This window comes from Furipterus horrens, unplaced genomic scaffold (assembly GCF_987537825.1).
Source record: "Furipterus horrens unplaced genomic scaffold, mFurHor1.1.pri manual_scaffold_12, whole genome shotgun sequence".
NCBI classification, from domain to species: domain Eukaryota; kingdom Metazoa; phylum Chordata; class Mammalia; order Chiroptera; family Furipteridae; genus Furipterus; species Furipterus horrens.
The window spans coordinates 78,466,334-78,487,745 of record NW_028327182.1 but is presented as its reverse complement, the minus strand read 5'-3'; the positions used below and the strand labels follow the sequence as shown (position 1 = coordinate 78,487,745).

General features: G+C 41.9%; 1 pseudogene; it reads left to right on the top strand.

The window, feature by feature from the left end:
• The first annotated feature begins 1,436 nt into the window (after positions 1–1,436).
• Positions 1,437–21,055, top strand: LOC149996469 (heat shock cognate 71 kDa protein pseudogene; annotated as a pseudogene).
• Positions 21,056–21,412: the final 357 nt, after the last annotated feature.

The following is a 21,412-nucleotide window of genomic DNA, read 5'->3' as shown; positions in this document are numbered from 1 at the left end:
TTGTAACCAATAGAGAGGACAGTGTCAGTCTGCAGACATGGTACCAGTCCAAGCCAGTGAACTTCCTACAAGTCAACGAAAGAAACTATTTTCATTACTTCAAATCTTGTCTCACATGTGTGGCTGCATCCTGTACAGTTGCTCTGAGCAGGGCACAGTGCCACATGCTGGTGGTAGAGGAGGAATAGAATCTTCTGTCTACAGAACACATTCAAAGCAGGTGCGGCTCAGTTCTGCTATCGATCTTTCTAAGTGATACCTGAGTCATATAGATGATACCATCAGGATGAGTGTCTATCACTGTCATCCCTACAAAAGGAAATCGGGTGCCATCTCCATCCCTAATTAACACTGACTGAGTGCCAATTGCAGGCCTGGTACCACAGGACAATAAACAGATACACTTAAATCTACCCACACTAGGAATCTGTAATTTGAAGGGGAACCAAACATAGGTACATTGGATGCAGAGGAGAAATGGTCCCCCTGGAGAAGGAGGTCAGACCCCAGCCCTAGTCCTCAGCCGTGGTTTGACCAGCACTGGTTGCTCACAAGCCCCAGTCTGGTCAGAAGGACCCTCTTGTGGTTTCTTGCCTTAGGTTCCCCCCATAGTCTCTGTTTTACCCACCTCAAAGGCATGAAGTTATAGAGCCACCCAGTGCCTGAATCGACTCAAAAAACTAACGGCCCAGCTACTGCGCAGAAGTCTCAAAGATGGTGAGTGTGTTTTCTCAGCAAGGCAGCCCAGTCTATCCACTCTTAACTTTTGACTGTGGTGTGTGAAGATTTTTTGATATATTATCTAATGTGGTTTAGTCCCAAGAGTTCCTGTCACCTTGGGATTCTTCCCCCGAGTAGATAGCAGCCAAGGCTATTGTATACCCTTTGCCTCAAGGTGACAAGAATTCCTGGGACTAGACAAAAGACAAAATAAAAGAGTCAAATTATGACTTTAAAGTTTCAAAGGCAATGTCTAGGTCATGTGACAAAGATTTAAAAGAATATAAGTCCAAACCAGGTTATGCTCACCAAAAAATAAATGCATACATACATTTTCTTAAACTGAGAGGAAGGAAGCCATGAGTCCAAAAGAAAAAAAAGAACATGTAGATGCTGGAGAGTCACTGAGAAGGGACTCCCACTGGGGCCAATTCTGGGAATGATGATAGGCCTATCAGAATAGAGTGAGGGCAGAAAGTCATGTGTCCCAGCCCCTATCCCAACTCCCTCCACCCTTATGATAGAACCAAAAATCCCAGCAAGATCCCAAGATCTCTCTAACTCCTGGCAATGCAGGGGGAAATGTGGGGGTGGTGGGAGCAGGCAGACAGGCCTCAGATGACCTCATAAAATTTTCCAGTCCAGAGATTAGAGAGTTCTCCATCAAGTCACAGTGATGGGAATATGACACAGGGAGTCAGGAAATGTGACAAGACATGGTGGTGGAGACAAGGAAGACACTGCAGAAAGCTGCCTGGACCAAAGACCGAAAGTCAGTTGGGGATGAAGACATCTCAACAGATGCCAATGCGGACAGATGATGGTCATCCAGGCAAAAGCTCCTCCAGCCCCACTCTAGCCTCTGTTGTTTTGTAAACTATCCACAATTTCTACCTGCCCGGGGCAAGGTGGGTACGCAAAGCTTCCAATGGACCATGCTTAAGTTTCTTCAGCCCAAGCAATGTGGTATTATAATATGATAGCATTGTTTTGTTATAGCAAAGTTTTAAAATTTAAATTTCTTGCACCTTTGAATGTCTGGGTTGAGATTTGTATCTGTCACAACTGTTGGGAAATCCTTTGTCCTATTGGGATAAAATTGGTCTTCTTTTCTTCTGTGTATTGCTCTTAATTCTCCATCCTTGGGGGACAGATAGCACAAGACTTCCACAGCAGTGCAGCTCACTGGGTGATGTGCAAACTGGCGATGGTCCACAAACCCTTTGTTATCTGGCCTCAACAAGAACAAAATTGAAAGTAAGAGTTTACAAAGTGTTAGAGCAATTGGTCACTGACACAACATGAGGCTCATGAGCAGCAGGCTTGTCTTCTTGCACACAACATAGACCAGTCAGATGTTTTTAAACTTGTGCAATAAGTTAATTGTGATGAGAGCTTCATGCTAGTCATAAACACTAGGACGATGTATCTAAGGATTAGAAGTTTAGGAGGAAAAAAGTGAAACTTGGTCCTTTCCCAGGAATAATTTGAGCATTGAGGTAGCACTTGGAGTAACTTAGCCTCCTCCCACCTCACCTGCCCCACTCCACCCTTTTATTCTCCAAAAGAAACCTTCATAGTTCCTTCAGTTATCTCGCCCATGACAGGCTCAAACCCCTACCACCCTGGCCACTTAATTTTAGCTGCTATGCCGGAAATTTGGATGGGGGTTGCAGCCAGAGGACTCCTGTTTCTCCCCAGCTTTTTGCAATTTCCCAGGCCTGGAGTTGCTCTTGAAGAGGTTCTAACTGTGGCTGGGTGGCCCCAGAGAAAGAAATGTGCTTTGGGTCTGAACAGGCTTTGCCACAAGTATTTTCAAAGCTTTTATGGTGAGATTCAATACAGATATACAGATCAATTATCCTAAAAGCAGCAAGGAGGCCCATCAAATATTTCTAGCTTTAAACAGGTTTATTTCCATCTGCACTTATCTCTGCTATTTAAACTCCATTGCTTGCAGTTAATCTTATGTAATGCAGCATAAGAGGGCTTATTTACTTTCTAATGACATCAATTGGCCATAAATATTAGACATCCAAGGTTCGTTGAAGCTGTGGGGACAGTTTTCCATTCTTACTTGACATTTGACTATTTGCAGAGCTTTCTCTTCTGTTTGTTCTTGTGTGACTCACTTATCGGCTGTCATAGGCCCATGTTCGATTTATTTAAATTGAATGAATAAGTACATTAGGCAAGGCTGTCAGGAGGAGAGAGAATGGGAACTTATTGGGATGAGCGATAAGTCAACATGCTGCAATAGAGATTCCCAGCAAAGCTGCACAATGCTAAATCAAAATGCTAAATGGACGTGAGGAGACAGCCCAGGGCTCAAAGGTGCTATGACTTGCCTGAGGCCATAGAGTGCTGGACCTTGCTATCCCCCGACTCCACTCCCTCAACCCCCTTTCTCCCATCATCCACCTGGGAAGCAAGCCCCTCTGCAGGCAGTTCTGTGAGTGAAGCTCCAAATACAGGGTGGCGCATTTCTTCTCATTGGAATTTCTCCCCTGCACAGATGCATCAACAAGGTAATTTGGTGAATTCACAAAGAGGTCAGAGGTCTTTTAATTTGAAAGTTGCTAGATGTTTGCTTATGGTTAGGCCTCTTTCATTCATCATCTTCCCCCTATTTTGCATTACAGATTCCCTGTCCTTTGAAGGCCCCAACACTTAAGACAGTTTTATCCCTCAGTGGACTCTTGGCCTCAGCAAACACCTATTTGGGATGATAGAATGCAATTCAGTACAAAATTCCTTTAACAAGTGTTTGTTGGTTACCCACTAGGTGTCTATAATTATGTCTTCTAAACTGCCCCATTTCCTCCTGGTTGTTAGAAAGTACATGGCTATATTGGGGAGTATGCCAATAATGTGGGCCTCTAGGTTTCTCTAAAGTTCTTTTTAGAAAGGAAAAGTGGCAATTTGGGGGAAGGATGATGACAGAATCTCTCATAGGGGACAAATTATTTTAAATTAATTCATTCAGCCATTCTTTCCTTTGTTAGGCATTGGAAATTCAATGGTGAGGAAAATAGCCAAGGTCCTCACATTTAGGGAGCTCACAACCTGATAAGAGATACTGACATCTGACGTGAACCCAATGACCACACTAATAAATGGATAATTACAAACCTCTCCTACTCTGTGGAAGCATGTGACTAAGCGGGGTATGTGGAGGAGGACTATATCGGGGTTTATTTCTTCCTTTGGCTGAGAAGCAATTAACTATATGAAGAACTGAGTAGTGTTTAATAAATGTAGAGAGGGAGAAGGATCCAAGATAGGAGAAAGGGTTTGTGCAAGGGTCCTGAGGTCACACAAACACAGCCCAGAGAAGTGGAGACAGTGGTATAAGATGAGATTAGCAAGCTAAGCAGGGGCTGGACTACAAAGGGCCTTCCAAGCTATGATTTGGCCTTCATCCTAAGACCAACGGGGAATCACTGGAGAGCTTAAACCAAGGGTACGTTGTAAAAATAATCTGGTTTTCATTTTGAATAAAAGAAAATCACTTGGGCTACAGTGTAAACAATGAACAAAGGGAAGACAGAGGATTTTCAAAGACCAGGTAGAAGGATTGTGAAACAGCTGAGTTGAGAATGATGGCAGCTTTGATTCAGTTAGTGGTGGTGGACATGGATTCAAGGGCTTGTTAGACTTGATAAGACTTGGTGGTGGGTTGGGTATGCGGGGTGAGGTAAAGAGGTTTCTCTTTTGTTACTCAGTGCAGTTCTTCCTCACACAGGCACTAGGAAGCTCTCAAGACCTTTAGTAAGTCATCAAACAATGTAATTCCACTGTACTGAATACAAGCCCCACAGGACAGGAATCCCTTTTTTTTTCATTAATACATTGCAACAGAGCATCTGGGTCATAGTAGGTGCTCAATAAATATTTGCAGAATCTCAGCTCTTTCTATTCCTCCCCGTTGCACACAGATCTCTGCAGTCAAAGGAAATTCCTCCCATGTATCTATAATCTGAAAGCACTTTCTGCAAAAGTGCTTGTCTCAGCATGCTTGTGGACACCTCAGCTGCCTCGTAGAAATGCCTTATTGTCTCACATGGGGGAGATATTTAGACCTCTAACTCTAATAGCTTCCTCTCAAGAAGCCGACAGCCCACAAGGCCTTCCCTTCTGTGGGAAATATTATATACCCTGAGCCATTGCTGACTGGTGAGAGGCAGACATTAAATGAAACAGGCCCAACATAATTCTCTCTTCCAAATTTTTGAAATTTGGAAGAGAGATATAAAAACTGAAAATAGTTGGAATCAAGTCATTTTAATACTAACGGTTTGGATAGAAGTTCCTTGAAGTCGTTTTGGAAGTCCCAAAACTGGTTATTCAAATTTTCTTTAAATTATAAGATATTATGTTAATTTCCAATAAATCAGGATGGAAAATTTTTAGACACAAGAAATGTTAAGTGGACAATGTCTGAAGACTTAGAAACTCCTGCCTGCTCTTCCTTTTCTGTTTCTTTAAATCAACTATCTTTCTGTCTTTAGCTGTCTTACTGAGGTTTTGCTATTTAACTCTTTATTCCCCAGTATATGTGGTGTTTAGAGGCACTGTTTTGCTGTGGCTGGTGGTCCTGTGAACAGTTTCTGGAGTGCTCTGTGGGTCGACTTTAAGAAACACTGAGCTAGGGCTATGATTTGCTTTGTTCTTGTTGAGGGAATGATCCTGCATTGTCCAAAAGCTGGATGACAAGAGGACCTGGCCATGGCCCCAAAGGCTTGAACAGTACAGTGATAGCTTGGGCCCTAGCAATGCTTCTCTCAATTATTGTTTCCTACCTTTTGCCACATCCGAGTCTTTAAATTCCATCAGCTTATTAACACATTTCATTTTCTCCCTGAGAGACCACCAATCATGTGAGAGTCTTGGTACCAGATGTAGACAAGGAGGCTGGATTTAGATCCCAGAGCCAGGGCTGACAGCCGTCATCGTGTGTGAGGATTATTTTAGGAGGAGACACAAGCCAAATATTTATCAGCTAATAATTGCTGGAGCCGGTAGCCTCCCCACATCAGAAGGAGAGCTGTCATCTTGGAGATGCAGTGCTGACGGCTGCATTTCCAGGCTCTGACCCCAGGGCACACAGAAGCCAGCACCTCCCAGCCAGGGGCCACGCAACCACAGCAAGGAAGTTTCATGACTGGCCAACCTGTGCAAGAGTAAGATGCACAAAACTGAAACCTAGTACCCATATTCATGAGTTAGAGGAGTCAAAGAAAGGAATATGAGAGAAGAAATTATCCTGGATAAATTATCTCAAAGTGGACTAAATATAGAAGACTACAGGGTCCCCCAAAGCCACTCACAGATGGATCTGGCCTTGAAAGTTCTTGGTAGACTGGGGAGAAAGAGTGTAGAACTGGGCACTAGCAAGCCCTGGCTGAGGAGGGGGTTGACCCCGTGATCAATGCTCGTCTGTCCTTTCCCAGCAGAAGTGGTGTGGCAGGCATTATTGGAGACAGAAAGCCTTGCTCCATGTCCTAATGGGGAGTGGGACAAGAGCTAGGGTGCAAGGCAGAATCTGGTAAGTCTATGAACACTAAATGTTAAGAGATCTTTATCTTCTCTGTCCTTTCCCCATCGTGCCTTCTTCTCACCTGACACTCCCACTCCCCTTCCCTACCTTGATGGGTGGATAAGCTGGTGACATTAGCTGATTGGAAGTCCACCAAAGCCAGGAATTCCTCTATCCCTTCCTCACAGAGAGAACTGGAGATAGGAAGCAAAGGAATCCACGTGTCTTGGGCAGCCCTCCCTGCACCACCTGGAAATACTGGCGCCTCCCCAAAGGGCTGCCTTTCCAAGAGCCGAGGAAATCCCAAAAGCTGTGGCTTCAGGCCGCAAACAAGGCAGGAGATCTGGCTCCCCTCCCTCTGCCACTCAGCTGAATGCCCTACCATGGCCTTGGAGTTGCTGAAGCCAAGAAGTGACCCTAAGCTTCCCCTAGAGCCCTCCTTTCCCCACCTCCTCCCAGCAGAACAGCCCACTGACAAGGGGCTCTCTCCTTTTCACCCCCTGGAAGAAGCCAGGCCTTGAAAGGATAAGGCCCCCCCCACCCCCCAGCAAGGGAGGCTCAGGACCTGAGCCAGGCAAGTGCAGACAATCTTGGGAGACAGATGGCCAGGCGGATGGGCCGGCAGATAGAGGCTCCTGCTCCTTGTCAAGATGACACTCAAAAGTACATCCCCGTCATCACAGGCTGTCAGTGGTGTGTCAGCGCGAGATGCCGTGTGTGTTTTTGGACACTCTGTGAGCTTGGAAGGCTGAGCTGGTTCCCACTTCCATAGCAACGACAAAATTCCAGCCCCAGACACAAGTTCCTGAGTTAGTGTGAGACAACAGGGGGACGTGGCAAGCAGAGAGGGGTGTCACTCCCAGCAGAGAGCAACTCTGCAGTGGCAAGGGTGGGCAGGAGGCAGGTTTCTGGATGTCTGTGGGGAGGCCGTGTGTGGGCACAAAGTGACAGAAGGTGGGAGCTAATGGCTGAGCTAACGGGAAATGCAATCTGTCAGCTTCAGCAAGCTGGGAGTAGGGGTTTCCTGAGTGCCGGTCCCTTCCAAGATCCCTGAAGGTCCTCTGTTGTCCAAAAGAAAATCCCCATGGGTTTGAACTTCATGAAGATTTATGGAATAATAGATTTGAAGTTCTTTCTGCTGCTGAAATAGAACTAAAGGTGAAGGGGCAAATAAAAGATTCTTTAAGGACACTAAGAAGACACAGAATCACAAAATGCATTAGCCTCTCATTGAAGGAGCTAAATTTATCCAGAGTCTGAAGATAAGCTCATTGGCATGGGAATGGCTGAGGCTTTGTGCATCCAGAGAAAGAGGGTTGTGGGCAATGGCTCTTTCACCATTCCTTCTCTGGTCCTGCTTTCTCTGCTCAATCACTAAGTCACTAAATCTTTGAATTCTGGATCAGAGAGCCTGATCCTAGGCTGAGCTCTGCCAACCTCTCGCTAAGTGATCTGAGGAAGTTTCTCTCTCCCAAGGTTTCAGTTTCCTCTTTATCAAAAGTAGAGGTCCTGAGATAAAGGGATGACTTGCCATAGGAACTCGACCATGGGAGTTGTGGCAAGGCATCTTCTTTGGTCGTCAAAAGATCAGTCTGTCCTTGTGATAGAGTAAATAACCTCCTTCCAAATGTGTCATGTCCTAATGCCCAGAACTTGTGAATATATTACCTTACATAACAGAAAGGACTTTGCAGATGTGATTACCTTAAGGATTTGAGATGGGGAGATTAGTCTGAGTTATCTGGGTGGGGACAATATAATCAAAAGTGTCTTTGTAAGGAAGGAGGAAGGAGGGTCAGAGTTGGAAAAGGTGTGATGATAGAAGCAGAGGTTGGAATAATGCAATTGCTGGCACAAGTAGAGGAACTTAGGCAACCACTAGAAACTGGAAAGGCAAAGAAACACTCTCCTAGGGTTTCCAGAAGTAACACAGCCCTGTGAATACCATGATTTTAGCCAAGGGAAATGTATTGTGGCTTTATAACCTCCAAAATCATAAGATGATAAATTTGTATCATTGTAAGCCACTAAGTTTATGTTTGTTATAAGAGCAATAAGAAACTAATACAGCACTGGCAGAGTGGCTCAGTTGGTTTGAGCATCATCCCATACACCAAAAGGCTGCAGGTTCAATTCCCAGTCAAGGCACATACCTAGGTTGCAGGTTCATTCCCCAATACAAGAGGCAACTGATCGATGTTTCTCTCTCACATATATGTTTCTCTCTCTCCTCTCCCTCCCTCTCCTCTCTCTCTCTCTAAGATCAGTAAATACATCCTCAACTGTGGATTAAAAAATAAATAAAGTAAAGAAACTAATAGTCCTCTTGAAACATAACCTGGCCTGAACACTTTCTTTTCTTGGCCTATTATAAATACTATGAAGGAAGGAAGGTACAAGGTCAAGTGAAGTTCTTTGTGTGCCTCCAGAACTCCTAGAAATGTGTTTGCCAATTAGTAGTACTCACTGGCTTGATTTGATTCAACAATGAGGGAGGAAAATGGTTTGGTGGCCTGGCATAGCCAAAGCTTTTGAGGAGATATGAATTAGAGTGAATCGAGGAATGAGAGATCACCTGGTGGTTACCTCCCACTTGCTTAATGTGTTAATTGTGGAGCAGAATGAGAGGCTATTCTCTGCCGTGGTGTTCATGTATCATAAACATCTAAGGCCATCTCTACTCTGCTAACCTTGGCTCTCAGAAAACCTTTGCAGCAGTGTCTTATGTCAAAGGAAGGGAATGACTATCCCTGCAGGAGCCAATGGGGGGGAACTAAGCCAGAGACTTGAGGAATGCTCAGAAGATGTTAAGCCAGAGAATGTTAGTCACCCAACATTCTCCAAGCAAACATATCCTGAGCACTGTCCTGGATCCTTGGGATAACAAAATGAGTGATCTCCATACTCAAGGAGATCACAGGTTACCAGAGAGCACAGTCATAAAAGCAAATGTTTATGAGACAATATTTCAATTACAGACAGCTAATGGGGGCTCAGAGGAAGTGACATTTGGATTAGACCTGAGGAAAGATTTCTTTATCCAGAAGATCAGGGCAGGTAAATTTCTAAGCAGAAGGGAAAATGTAAGTTCATCATTAGCATAAAATTGCACTAGGGACCTCAGAAAACCACTAATAGAAGGGAACTTTCTCAATATAATAAAGGGCATTTTTGAAAACCCATAACTAAAGTCATATTTAACAGTAAAAAAAGTGAAAGCTTTTTCCTCTGTGTTTGGAGCAAGACAAGTATGCCAAGCTTTACAACTACTATTCAACATAATACTAGAAGTTCTAACCAGAGCAATTAGACAAGAAAAAAAAATTAAAATTTAAAAAGAAGTAAAACTATCTCTATTCAAAGATGGCTTAATCCTATATATAGAAAATCCCAAGTGGTCCAAAAGAGAGCTACTAGAACTAATAAATAAATTCAGTAAAGTTGCAGGTTACAAGACAAACACAAAGAAAAAGTTGTTTTTCTATATACCAACAATGACCAATATAAAAAGAAATGAAGAAAGCTGTTACATTTCAATAGCATCTAAAAGAATAAAATACCTAAGAAAATATGACCAAAGATTCACAAGATTTTTTTACACTAAAAACTGTAAAAAATTTATGAAAGAAATTAAAGAAGATGTGAATAAATGGGGAGATATTCCATGTTTATAAATTCTAAAACAATATTGTTAAAATGTCAATACTAATCAAAGTGATCAACAGATTTAATACAATCTTTGTCAAAACTCCAACAGCCTTTTTTGCAGAAATAACAAGCCGCCTCAAATTAATATAAAATTGCAAAAGTCCCTAAATATTCCAAAAAAAAAAAATCTTGAAGAAGAACAAAGTCAGAAGACTCACACTTCCCAATTCCAAACTTACTACTAAGATATAATAATCTAAACAACATGGTACTGTATAAAAATAGACATATAACCCAATGGAATAGAATTGTAAATCCAGAAATAAGCCCATACATTTATAGCCAACTGAATTTTGACAAGGATGCCAAGTCCCTATAATGGGGAAATAATAGTCTCTTCAACAAATGGTGCTGGGACAACTGAATTTCCACATGCAAGACAATGAGGTTGAATCATACTTCACATTATATACAAACTTACCTTAAAATAGATCAACAACCTAAATAGAAATGCTAAAACTATAAAACTATTAGAAGAACATAAGGGTATATCTTCAGGACCTTTGTTTTGGCAATAGATTAGATATGACACCAAAAGCATGAACAACAAAAGAAAACAGAGATAAATTGGACTTCCTCAAAACTTAAAAATTTTGTGCATCAAAGAACACTACCAAGAAAGTGAAAAGACAACCTACATAACAGGATAAAATAGTTATGAATTATATATGTAATAAAGGTTTAAAATCTAGAATATATAAAATTCTCCTACAGTTCAGCAACAAAAAGAGAGCCTAATTAGAAAATGGGCAAAGGACTTGAATACACATTTCCCAAAAAAGATATAAAAATGGCCAATAAATATATGAAAGGGTGCTTAATATTATTAGTCATTAGGGAAATGAAAACCAAAACTTGGACAACAATATACCATTTCACAGCTACTCAGATAGCTGTAATCTTTTTTAATGGAATATAGCAAGTGTTGACTAGAATGTGAAGAAGCTGGAACACCCATACATTGCTGATGGGAATGTAATGATGGAGGTGCTGTGGAAAACAGGTTGGTTTTCCTCAAAAAGTTAAACAAAGAATTACCATGTGACTCAGATTTTCCACCCCTAGGGATGTAACCAAAAGAACTGAAAACAAGGACTCAAACAGATACTTGTATATTAATGTTCATTGCAGCATTATTCACAATAGCTAAAAGGTGAAAAGTCTTTTTGTCCATCAACAGATAAATGAATAAACAAAATGTGGTCTATACATAAAATGAAGTATTTTTCAGCCCTAAAAGGAATGAAATTGTAATACATGGGTAAACTCTGCAAACATTATGCTAACTGAAGTAAGCCAGACACCAAAGAACAAATATTATATGATTCCACTTAAATGAAATATCTAGAATAGGAAAATTCATAGAGACAGAGAGCAGATGAGAGGTTACCATAGACAAGGGGGGGGGCGGGATAGGGAGTTATTGCTTCATGGATAGAGTTTCTGTTTGGAGTAATGAAAACATTTTGGAAACAAATAATAGTAATGATTTTACAACAGCACAAATGTAATTGAATTTTAAAAATGGTTAAAATGGCAAGTTTTGGGGATGTTTTATTTTATATATACCCAATTTTAAAAAATTAATAAGGAAAGTACATTTGGTTTGGGAGCAGAATCCAGGGAAGCCTGTCTCCTGAAAAAGCCTAAGATGCTTCAAGGCAGTGGTGATATGGAAGGAAATATATGGCCAAGTCTTGCTAAAATGATATATGTAGGAGCTTAAGAACCAAGAGATCTTGGATTGCTAAAGAGTGCAACATATTTTATTATCATTATCAGTATTATTGTTTCTGTTTTTATTTTAGTGTAGAGAATGGACTGACTTGGAGAAAAACTACAAGCTTAAAGTTCATTGGGCAGCTGTTACAAGAGTACAAATAGAAAACCACAAGGGCCTGATGTAGGGCAGTGGCAGTGACAGTGGGACAGTGGGACAGTGGGAGTGGGGAACTGGAAAAAAAGTGGCCAAAAGTGAATCTGTGTGATTTAGAGAATAGAAGAGGAGAGTCAGGAAGAGCAAGGAATTGAGGATAACTCTCAAGAATGCCCTCCACTGCCTTTTCCCTTCTTGAATAGACCTGAGGCTTGGAGAGAACAACAGTAAACAGCTAGTTAGAGGCAGGGTTTCCTGACTCCCAGTCCCTTTAACTCATACACAGCACCCTTGAGTGACATAATTTAGGTTTTAATTTGGTTTTAAAACCCTGAATACAGTTTGCTCAGTTTGAGGTGGGGCAATCCTTTAGTTTTTTGACTGACTTTATTTTTGAGTTTCTAACTCCTTCAAGTCCCCCTATCTATGGGACCATTGTTTGATCCAGGGGATTCTTCCCAGTTCAACTTTGGCCTTTTCCTGAAGTCCTTTGTTGCCCTGCTTGCAGACTTCCTGTTTCCCAGTTTCAAAAGGGAATTGTGAAGGCTGCCAGGTCAAGGAAAATTATGTACATGGTTATAAATTAATTTCCATGGTCCCATCATTACTAATCTTGTCTGGGTTCATGATAAGAGGCCAATGACATATTAATTAATCACTCTAATTAGTAAGTGTCAGAGAGAGCGTCTGGGGGCTCCATGGTATAGACACAAGGGGTTGATAGCAGGGTGATTCAAAGCCAGCCTGCTTCCTGTCAAAATCTACCTTTATTCAGCCCATTATCCAACCCAAGACACATTCTATGTGTCTCGTAGGTTTACCCACTTCTCAGTGTAAACAAGAGTTTTCTTGTGTTTATTTTTTATAAATGAAGATATTATATATAAATGGAGGTCTTAAATGATGTGGTGATCATAATTTAAATAGAGAAATACAAAATAATGCAGCGGTTAAAACTCAAGGGCACCTAGAGAGGAAGGAAAATTGAATCCATATCCTACCATGGCCTGCTATGTGACTTCAGGCCAGTCATTTCACCTGTCCTATCAAAGGCCCCTATTTGCCATAACTGAAGGCAAGAGAGAGGGGATTTCTATAGTGTGGGTGCTTTTTGCATCATTTGAGACATCATTGTCTCATAGATCTGGCAGTGAACACATTCAGTTATCCAGTACAGCCCCAATGTAAAGCAGTGTTATACCTTATAAAGGAGGCTAATTTATTAAAGATACACATAGGTGTGACTTTTTTTTTTCTCTGCAAAACTTTTTCATACAAATAAGTGCCTAAAATAGAAAAACAAAATTATCAAACTATGTGTCCTGTTTTATTTGTTTAGGGAAATAAATCCATAGCTTATTATATTTGCATTCTCCTTGAAAATGATACAAGCAAATCCTAGATCTGATGGTATAATTAGCCCCAGGAGCACCCCTTCTCATAGATGTTGCTTCTGAAACAAGGCCACCCTAATGAGTCCACTGATTAACTTTCTTACAGCACCAGACTGAGCACTGCAAAAGAACCTAGGAAAACCTGGGCAGACTGACAGTCTCACACTATCTACCATCAACATGAGCTCTCCTTCTGAACTATGTCTGTTCCTTCACTCTTTTAACCATATTCTAATTTTATAAGCAGATGTGAACCCACTTCCAATGGTCACTAGGAGAGGAAACACCCTTCCTGCCCATTTAGAGAGTTTCCGCAACCCATTCTGGTCTTGGACGCCTCCTTCATCCATTGTCATGGCTATACCTAGGCCGCTGTTCTAAAGGAAGAATGTCCACTGATGTTCATTCCATGCCTACAGCCACTTGGCCAGCAGGTGAAACCGTCTTCCTCCTTTACTGAGAGGTCTTTTCTTAATGAGTGTGTCATGGGATGAAACAGCCAGGAACATTGGGTCTGGGTCTCCATGTGTATCTCTGGGCCCATTACCCTGTCTGTCATCTCAGCCTTCATCCTCCACATGACCTGAGAGTAGCTGCTTGATAAGCGATACTTTGTTTTCCTCCTCCACAAGAAATCTATCTAATTCTGATTGTCAGGTTTGTTTGACTCTAGCAGTTAGAGTCCTGCAGATTTCCAAATCATCAGCATATGGCACGTTTATGGAGCCAGTGGTGACAAGTTCACCCCATCATGATGGCTTCTTGCCCAGTTCTAGTTCACTTTCTCCTCTTGGCCAATCAGATCTTCTCAATTAGCCCCCAGGCCCTCAAATAAATAGGTTTTTTTGGCTTAATATTTAGGGTCAAACTTTAATATCAGGCTAACATTGCCAGAGAGCACCCTAAGCTCCAAGTTGCAGCCAGTTTTCAGACCCAGAAACTTTCTTCCATGTGCCTTTTCATAGGATTAGAAACCAACTCTTTAGTCTAATTCTCTCATCTTGAGTTATATCTTCTATTCAATTCTTCCTGTTAGCAATTAATAAAGTTCCTCTTGGTGTATCACGATATTTTTGCCTTGAATGTCAGACATTAAGATTGCTATCCCAGTTTTCCTTTTGTTTATGTTTCCCAGAATAACGTTTTTCATCTATTTTTTTATTTTCATCCCTCGTGTATCATTTACATGTATCTCTTGTAAACAACCTATTATTGATCTTTTAGAACCCAATCAAGAATGTGTTTTTTTCTAATTATGGTAAAATATACATAACATAAATTTTGCCATTTTAGCCATTTTTAAGTGTGCAGTTGAGTGGCATTAAGTACATTCACATTGTTGTGTAATTATCGCCACTATTGATCTCAAGAACTTTCTTTTATCTTGAAAAACTGAAGCTCTATACCCATTAAACAATAATTCCCCATTTCCTCCCACACCCAGCCCCTGATAACCACCATTCTACTTTCTGTCTCTAGGAACTTCCTATTCCAGGTACCTCATATAGATGCAATCATACAGTATTTGTTTGTGTGTGTGTACACGTGTGGGTATGTAGCTGGTGTATTTTACTTAGCATATCTTCAAGGTTCATCCATGTTGTAGCACATGTCAGAATTTCCTTCCTATTTAAGGTTGAATAATAGTTCATTATATGTGTGTATAGAACATCTTGTTTATCCATTCATCTGGATTGCTTCCACACCTTTTGACTATTGTGAATAATGCTGCTATGAACATGGGCATACAAATTTCTTCAAGTTTCTGCTCTCAATTCTATTTGATAAATGTCCAGAAGTGGAACTGCTGAATTATATGGTGGTTGTATTTTTAATTTGGGGGGGAATCCTCATACTGTTTTCCATAGCAGCTGCATGCACTGTTTTACATTCTACCAACAGGGCCCAAGGGTTCTAAGTTCTCCACATTCTGGCCAACACTTGCCATTTTCTGTTTTTATTTTAGTAGTCATCCTAATAGATGTGAGGAGACAGAGAATTTACCTTTTAATTTAACTCATTTAGATTTATTTAAGCATTGTTACATTATGATTTGCTTTCTTATTTTAATTTTTCACTTCCTATAATGTTTTATAACCCCCCCTTTCCAGCTTTTCTATTGAGCAGATCAAGTTCTTTATTTCTGAATGCCTTTAAATAGGTACTGACATTTCTAATTCTCTTCTCCATATACCTTAGTATTTGGGGAGAGAATTTCTCAATCTTATATTTTACTGCTATTATTGTTATTTTATCCTGTATATTATGATCTTTGTTTCAATAATACATTTGTCATACCTAATATTTTCACTTGGTTCTTTTGTGTAATTTCTTTTTTGTGCTTCATTTTGCTAATATTTTTCTTTATCTTGCTGTGTACTCGTTTTAAATATTTGTCAGTCTGTTCTAGTAATTCTACTTCAGTGGGTATGTATAATTCAATTTGCTTCTTTCTTTTATATTGGTTATGTCTCTCAAATGTTTCATTATTTTAACCTGTAAGCTCATTTTCTTACTCCTAGGGATTTCAGCTACTTTGCCTGGTAATGGATACTAGTGAAGGGCCATGGGTCAAGCTTTTGTCTTCGTTCCACTCAGAATATTTTTAAAAAGAAAAAAATGAACTCACAAATGAAGATTCCCAAGCACACAGAACCACTGAAGGTGCCCTTTGCTGCCACTTCACCTGTAGAGAAGTGAAGGTCTAAAGACTTTGGTCAGCCCATGTGTATTTCCATTAATTTCACACTGCCCTAAGAAAAAAAACCCAGACTGTGGCTCTTTATTTATTACAGGGGGACAGGTGATGATTGTCTCAGGCAGCATGTGAGATAGGCAAGAGCAGATAGATTCCTCAGTCTCTCTTCTCACCCGCACACCAAGCTTCAGTCTCTCCCTGTGTGAGCATCACACACATACACACACACACACACACACACACACCAGTTCCCCACAGTCTTTTATTTCCTTAGGAGTTGTCCCAGTTCTCATGTGATTGTTAGTTCCTCTGATGCATGCCTCACTGTCAAATGCTAGTTCATTATCATAGGAATGTCCAGTGAGGTCTTGAACCTAAAGGCTATTTATCACTTGGAATAAGAAGTCAAAGTTCCGACCAAAATGGAGGCATAGACAGACTTGCTGTGTCTCCCTCCACAGCTAAGAAGGACTACAACTACCTCAAAATTAGAAACAACCAGAAGTTCCAGAAAATCAAACTGCATGGAAGTCCAGCAAACAAAGATATAAAGAATAAATACTCATCCAGACAGGTAGGAGGGGTGAAGCTGGGGCAGAGAGGATGCGGTGAGGTGGCAGCAGCAGCAACCGCAGTGGCAGGCTGGCAGAAAACACAGTTACATGTTTTAAAAAGTCAGGAGAGACACCTAGGGAGCATTCCCAGCTCCTCACCAGACCTCGCAGCTCACATTCCCAGCACTGGGGGAAAATCAAGCCTCATTGCTTCTGATTATGCAGGCCAGTGGGGTTTGGGGTGAAGGCAGAAATTGCAAGTCTCTCAGCAGAGTCCACTTGTTTAAAGGGGCCCCCTGGTCCTAGAACGTCTGCAGACCCACCCACTCCGGGAACAATGGCCAGGGCAGCACGTAGAGGGGCACCAGTCCAGTGCAGAAGTGGGAGAGGTGCCTGGAAAAGGAGCAAGTGCTGGGCGGGTGGCATTGTTCCCTCTTAGGCCCCTCCCCCACATACAGTGCCACAACATGGTGAAACAGATCTCCCCGTACTGCTGAATCCCTAAGGCTCTGCTCCTTATAACATAACAGGAGCAACAGCTCTACCTGGGATGCAGAGGCAAACAAACACAAGAGCCTGTCAGAATGAGGAGACAGAGAAGTATGGCCCAAAAGGGGGAACGGATCAAGGTTCCAGTGGGAGAACTAAGCGACGAAGAGATAGACAACCTAACAGATGCAGAATTCAAAACGCTGGTGATAAAGATGCTCACAGGCTTGACAGATATGCTTGAGTATGGCAAACACATAAGAGAAGAGGTGAAGGCTATGCTAAGTGAAACGAAGGAAAACCCACACAAAACCAGTGGTGAAGGGAAGGAAACTGGGGTTCAGCTCAATGTTTTGGAACTAAAAGGAAAAAAACAGTCAACCAGTGCAGAATGAGGAAGCAAGAATTGAAAAAAATGAGGAAAACTTCCCAAATTTTGCGAAGGAGATGAACATACAGGTCCAAGAAGCATGGAGGGTCCCTAATGAGCTGGACCCACAGGGGACCACACCAGGACACATCATGATTGAGATGCCAAAGGTGAAAGATAAAGAAAGAGTCCTGGGGGCAGCAAGAGAGAGGCAGAGAGTTGCCTACAGGGGGGTGCCTATGGGACTATCAGCTGACTTCTCAGAGGACACTTTGCAGGCAGGAAGGGACTGGCAAGCAATATTCAATGTGATGAAAGGCAACTTGCAACCAGGATTACTCTATCCAGCAAGGCTATCATTTGGAATGGAAGGGCAAATGAAGTGCTTCCCAGACAAGGTGAAGCTAAAGGAGTTCATCATCACCAAGCCATTATTATATGAAATGTCAAAGGAATTTACTTAAGAAAAAGAAGATCAAAACTATGAACACTAAAATGACAAATAACTCACAACTATCAACAACTGAATCTAAAAAATACAAACAAAATCCAACTAAGCAAACCAGAATAGGAACAGAATCAGAGATATGGGGATCATTTGGAGGGTTATCAGCTGGGAGGGAGAGAAATGGGAGATATGGTGCAGGGATTAAGAAGCATAACCAGTTGGTACAAAATAGACTGGGGGAAGCTAAGAATAATATAGGAAAGGGTGAAGCCAAAGAACTTATATGCATGACCCATGGACATGAACTAAGGGGGGTGGGATTGCTGGAGGGAAGGGGAGTACTGGGCAGAGGCAAACAAAGGGGGGAAAAATTGGAACTACTGTAACAACATAATCAATAATATATATACTTAAAGAAAAAAAAAGAAGTCAAATTTCTAACCATAGACTATGAAGCCCTACCTGACCTAGGCATATGCCACTATCCTGTAACTGTTCTCTTCTCTAGCACACATGCTCCCACCCAGGTCTCTCACCTGTTCCATCTGCTGAAAACATTCTCAACCAGATATCTGCATGGCTTGCTCTCTCATTTTCTATAGTGTCTGCTCAAATGTCACTTTGTAAGAGAGGCTTTCAATGACCTTGCTAAAAAACTGTCAATAGCTCTACACTCCCTATCCTTCTTACATTGATTTCTTTTTCTCCATAGCTGTATCCCTCATATTTAACACTTTACAAATCATGAGACAGTTTTCACATGTGTTACTTATTTAATATACATACAAGCTAAGTAATGTAGGAGAAATTGAAGCTCGGAGAATAGCTAATTTTTTTGCCTTCACACAATTGGTTAGAGTGCAGATTCAAGATTCAAATCTACACATTGAGATATCAAGTGCATTGTTCTTTCCTCCATATATAGCTGTGCCTCTATTCAACCTGAGATTAAGTCATATTCTTTTAAGCTATATTATAAGGGTCTCATTGAACATGGGGAATGTGTTCTGATCTGAGTCTTTGAGAGCTGTGCACACACTCAAGCAACCATGCCTAAGGGACCTGCAGTTGGCATTGATTTTGGCACCACCTACTCTTGTATGGGTGTCTTCCAGCATGGAAAACTGGAAATAATTGCCAAGGATCAGGGAAACTATGTCACCTTTACTGATACCTAACAATTGAACGGTGATGCTGCAAAGAACCACGTGCCAATGAGGACAGTCATGACTCCACTAGCAGTCTCATCATCGTCATCAGCAGCCATCCGTGTCGAGAGAGACGATGGTGTAGCTTCTTAAGAGTCTATCTGCACCGCCGAGAATGGTTGTGCAGTCTGACTCGGGAGTGACACAGTATCTGTCTCCTCCCATGTTGAATCGACATCTTGCGATGACGCTGGAGTGTCCTCTCCAGTGAAGCTGAAGCTACAGAGCCTGGGCAGGGTGATATGGAGGGTCTGCTGTTGCCCATGCAGCAGACACCCCCTCTCTTCGCAGCTGAAGGGTCCAAGGGAAAGACGGAGTCAATACAGCTTGGCTTCAGGTGCGCCGCAGGAGTTGCCGGTGTTGACTACAACGTCAAACCGCCTTAGGGACTCCGGCTCCGGATTTTCTGTCGGGGTTTACTCCCTTAGCCTTTCCCCTGAAGAGGTATGCCGCAAGGCAGCGGAGGTTTTTTGGAATCAGAGTTTTCCTTCTCTGATGTGCCCTGACTGGAAGATCGAACCAGCGACACTTAGCTTGCAGGCCGACGCTCAATCCACTGAGCCAAACCAGCCAGGGAAAGAGGAGTAACATCCAACAGCAGCAGGCTACCAAAGATGCTGGAACTATTGCTGGTCTCGACGTACTTAAAATCATCAGTGAGCCAACTGCTGCTGCTATTGCTTACGGCTTAGACAAAAAGGTTGGAGCTGAAAGACATGTACTGATCTTTGACTCAGCAGGTAGTACTTTGATATGTCAATTCTCACAATTGAAGATAGAATATTTGAGGTCAAACCTACAGCTGGTGACACCCACTTAGGTGAAGAAGACCTTGACAACCAAATGGTCAACTGTTTCATTGCAGAGTTCAAGCACAAAGACATCAATGAGAATAAGAGGGATGTTCATTTCCTTTGTACTGCTTGTGAACATGCTAAGTGTACTCTCTCTTCCAGCACCCAGACCAGTGTTGAAACAGATTCATTCTATGAAGAAATCAACTTCTATACTTCTATCACACATGCTGAATTTGAAGAGCTGAATGCTGACTTTTCCATGGTACCCTGGACCCTGTAGTGTAAGCCCTTTAGAATGCCAAGCTTGACAAGTCCCATATCCATGATATTGTCCTGGTGGGGGGTCCTACACATATCCCCAAAACTCAGAAACTCCTTCAGGACTTCTCCAATAGAAAAGAGCTGAATAAGAGCATCAATCCTGATGAGGCTGTTACTTATGGTGCAGCTGTCCAGGCAGCCATCCTCTCCAGGGACAAATCTGAAAATGTTCAAGATTTGCTGCTGTTGAATGTCACCCCTCTTTCCTTCAGCATTGAGACGGCCGGTGGAGTCATAACTGTCTTCATCAAGCACAATACTACCATTCTTACCAAGCAGACACAGACCTTCACCACCTACTCTGACAACTGGCTTGGAGTGCTCATTCAGGTTTATGAAGATGAGCATGCCATGGCCAAGGAAAACAACCTGCCTGGCAAGTATGAAATCACAGGCATACCTTCTGTACCTCAAGATGTCCCTCAGATTGAAGTCACTTTTTATATCAATGCCAATGGCATGCTTAATGTCTCTGCTGTGGGTAAGAGTACAGGAAAAGAGGACAAGATTACCATCACTAATGACAAGGGTCACCTGAGCAAGGAAGGCATTGAGCACATGGTCCAGGAAGCTGAGAAGTATGAAGCTGAAGATGAGAAGCAGCAGGACAAGGTGTCTTCCAAGAACTCACTTGAATCCTGTGCATTCAACATGAAAGCAACTGTCGAAGATGAAGAACTTCAAGGCAGGATCAATGATGGGAACAAACAGAAGATTCTTGACAAATGCAATGGAATCATCAACTGGCTTGATAAGAATCTGACTGCAGAAAAGGAAGAATTTGAACATCAGCAGAAAGAGATGGAAAATGTCTGCAACACAATCATCACTAAGCTGTACCAGAGTGCAGGAGGCATGTCAGGAGTGCCCGGTGGTGGAGCCTCTCCATCTGGGGGTGCCTTCTCTGAGCCTACCATTGAAAAAGTTGATTAAGTCAACCTCTTGCATAGACTTAACATTGTTCCACACAAAATATTGAAGGACCCAAATTTGTAACAAATTCCATGGCAGTTTTAAAAGTTGAGCAGCTCTATAATAAAGCTAAGCATTCTTAATACTTGGCTGTGCACATGTGCACAGGGAAAGGAAATAATACATTCTACAAGCACTGTGTTGTAAAGCAGAAAATGCAATGTCTTAAATAAAACTATTTAAAATTGGCAAAAAAATAAAACATTATAAAATGGTCTTGAACAATGCAATGTCGATGGAGCATGAGCGGCAAGCCTGCAGAATTTAAACGCTAATTGCATGTTAGTGTCAAACCAGCTTGCCAGAGAGACTTCTCAC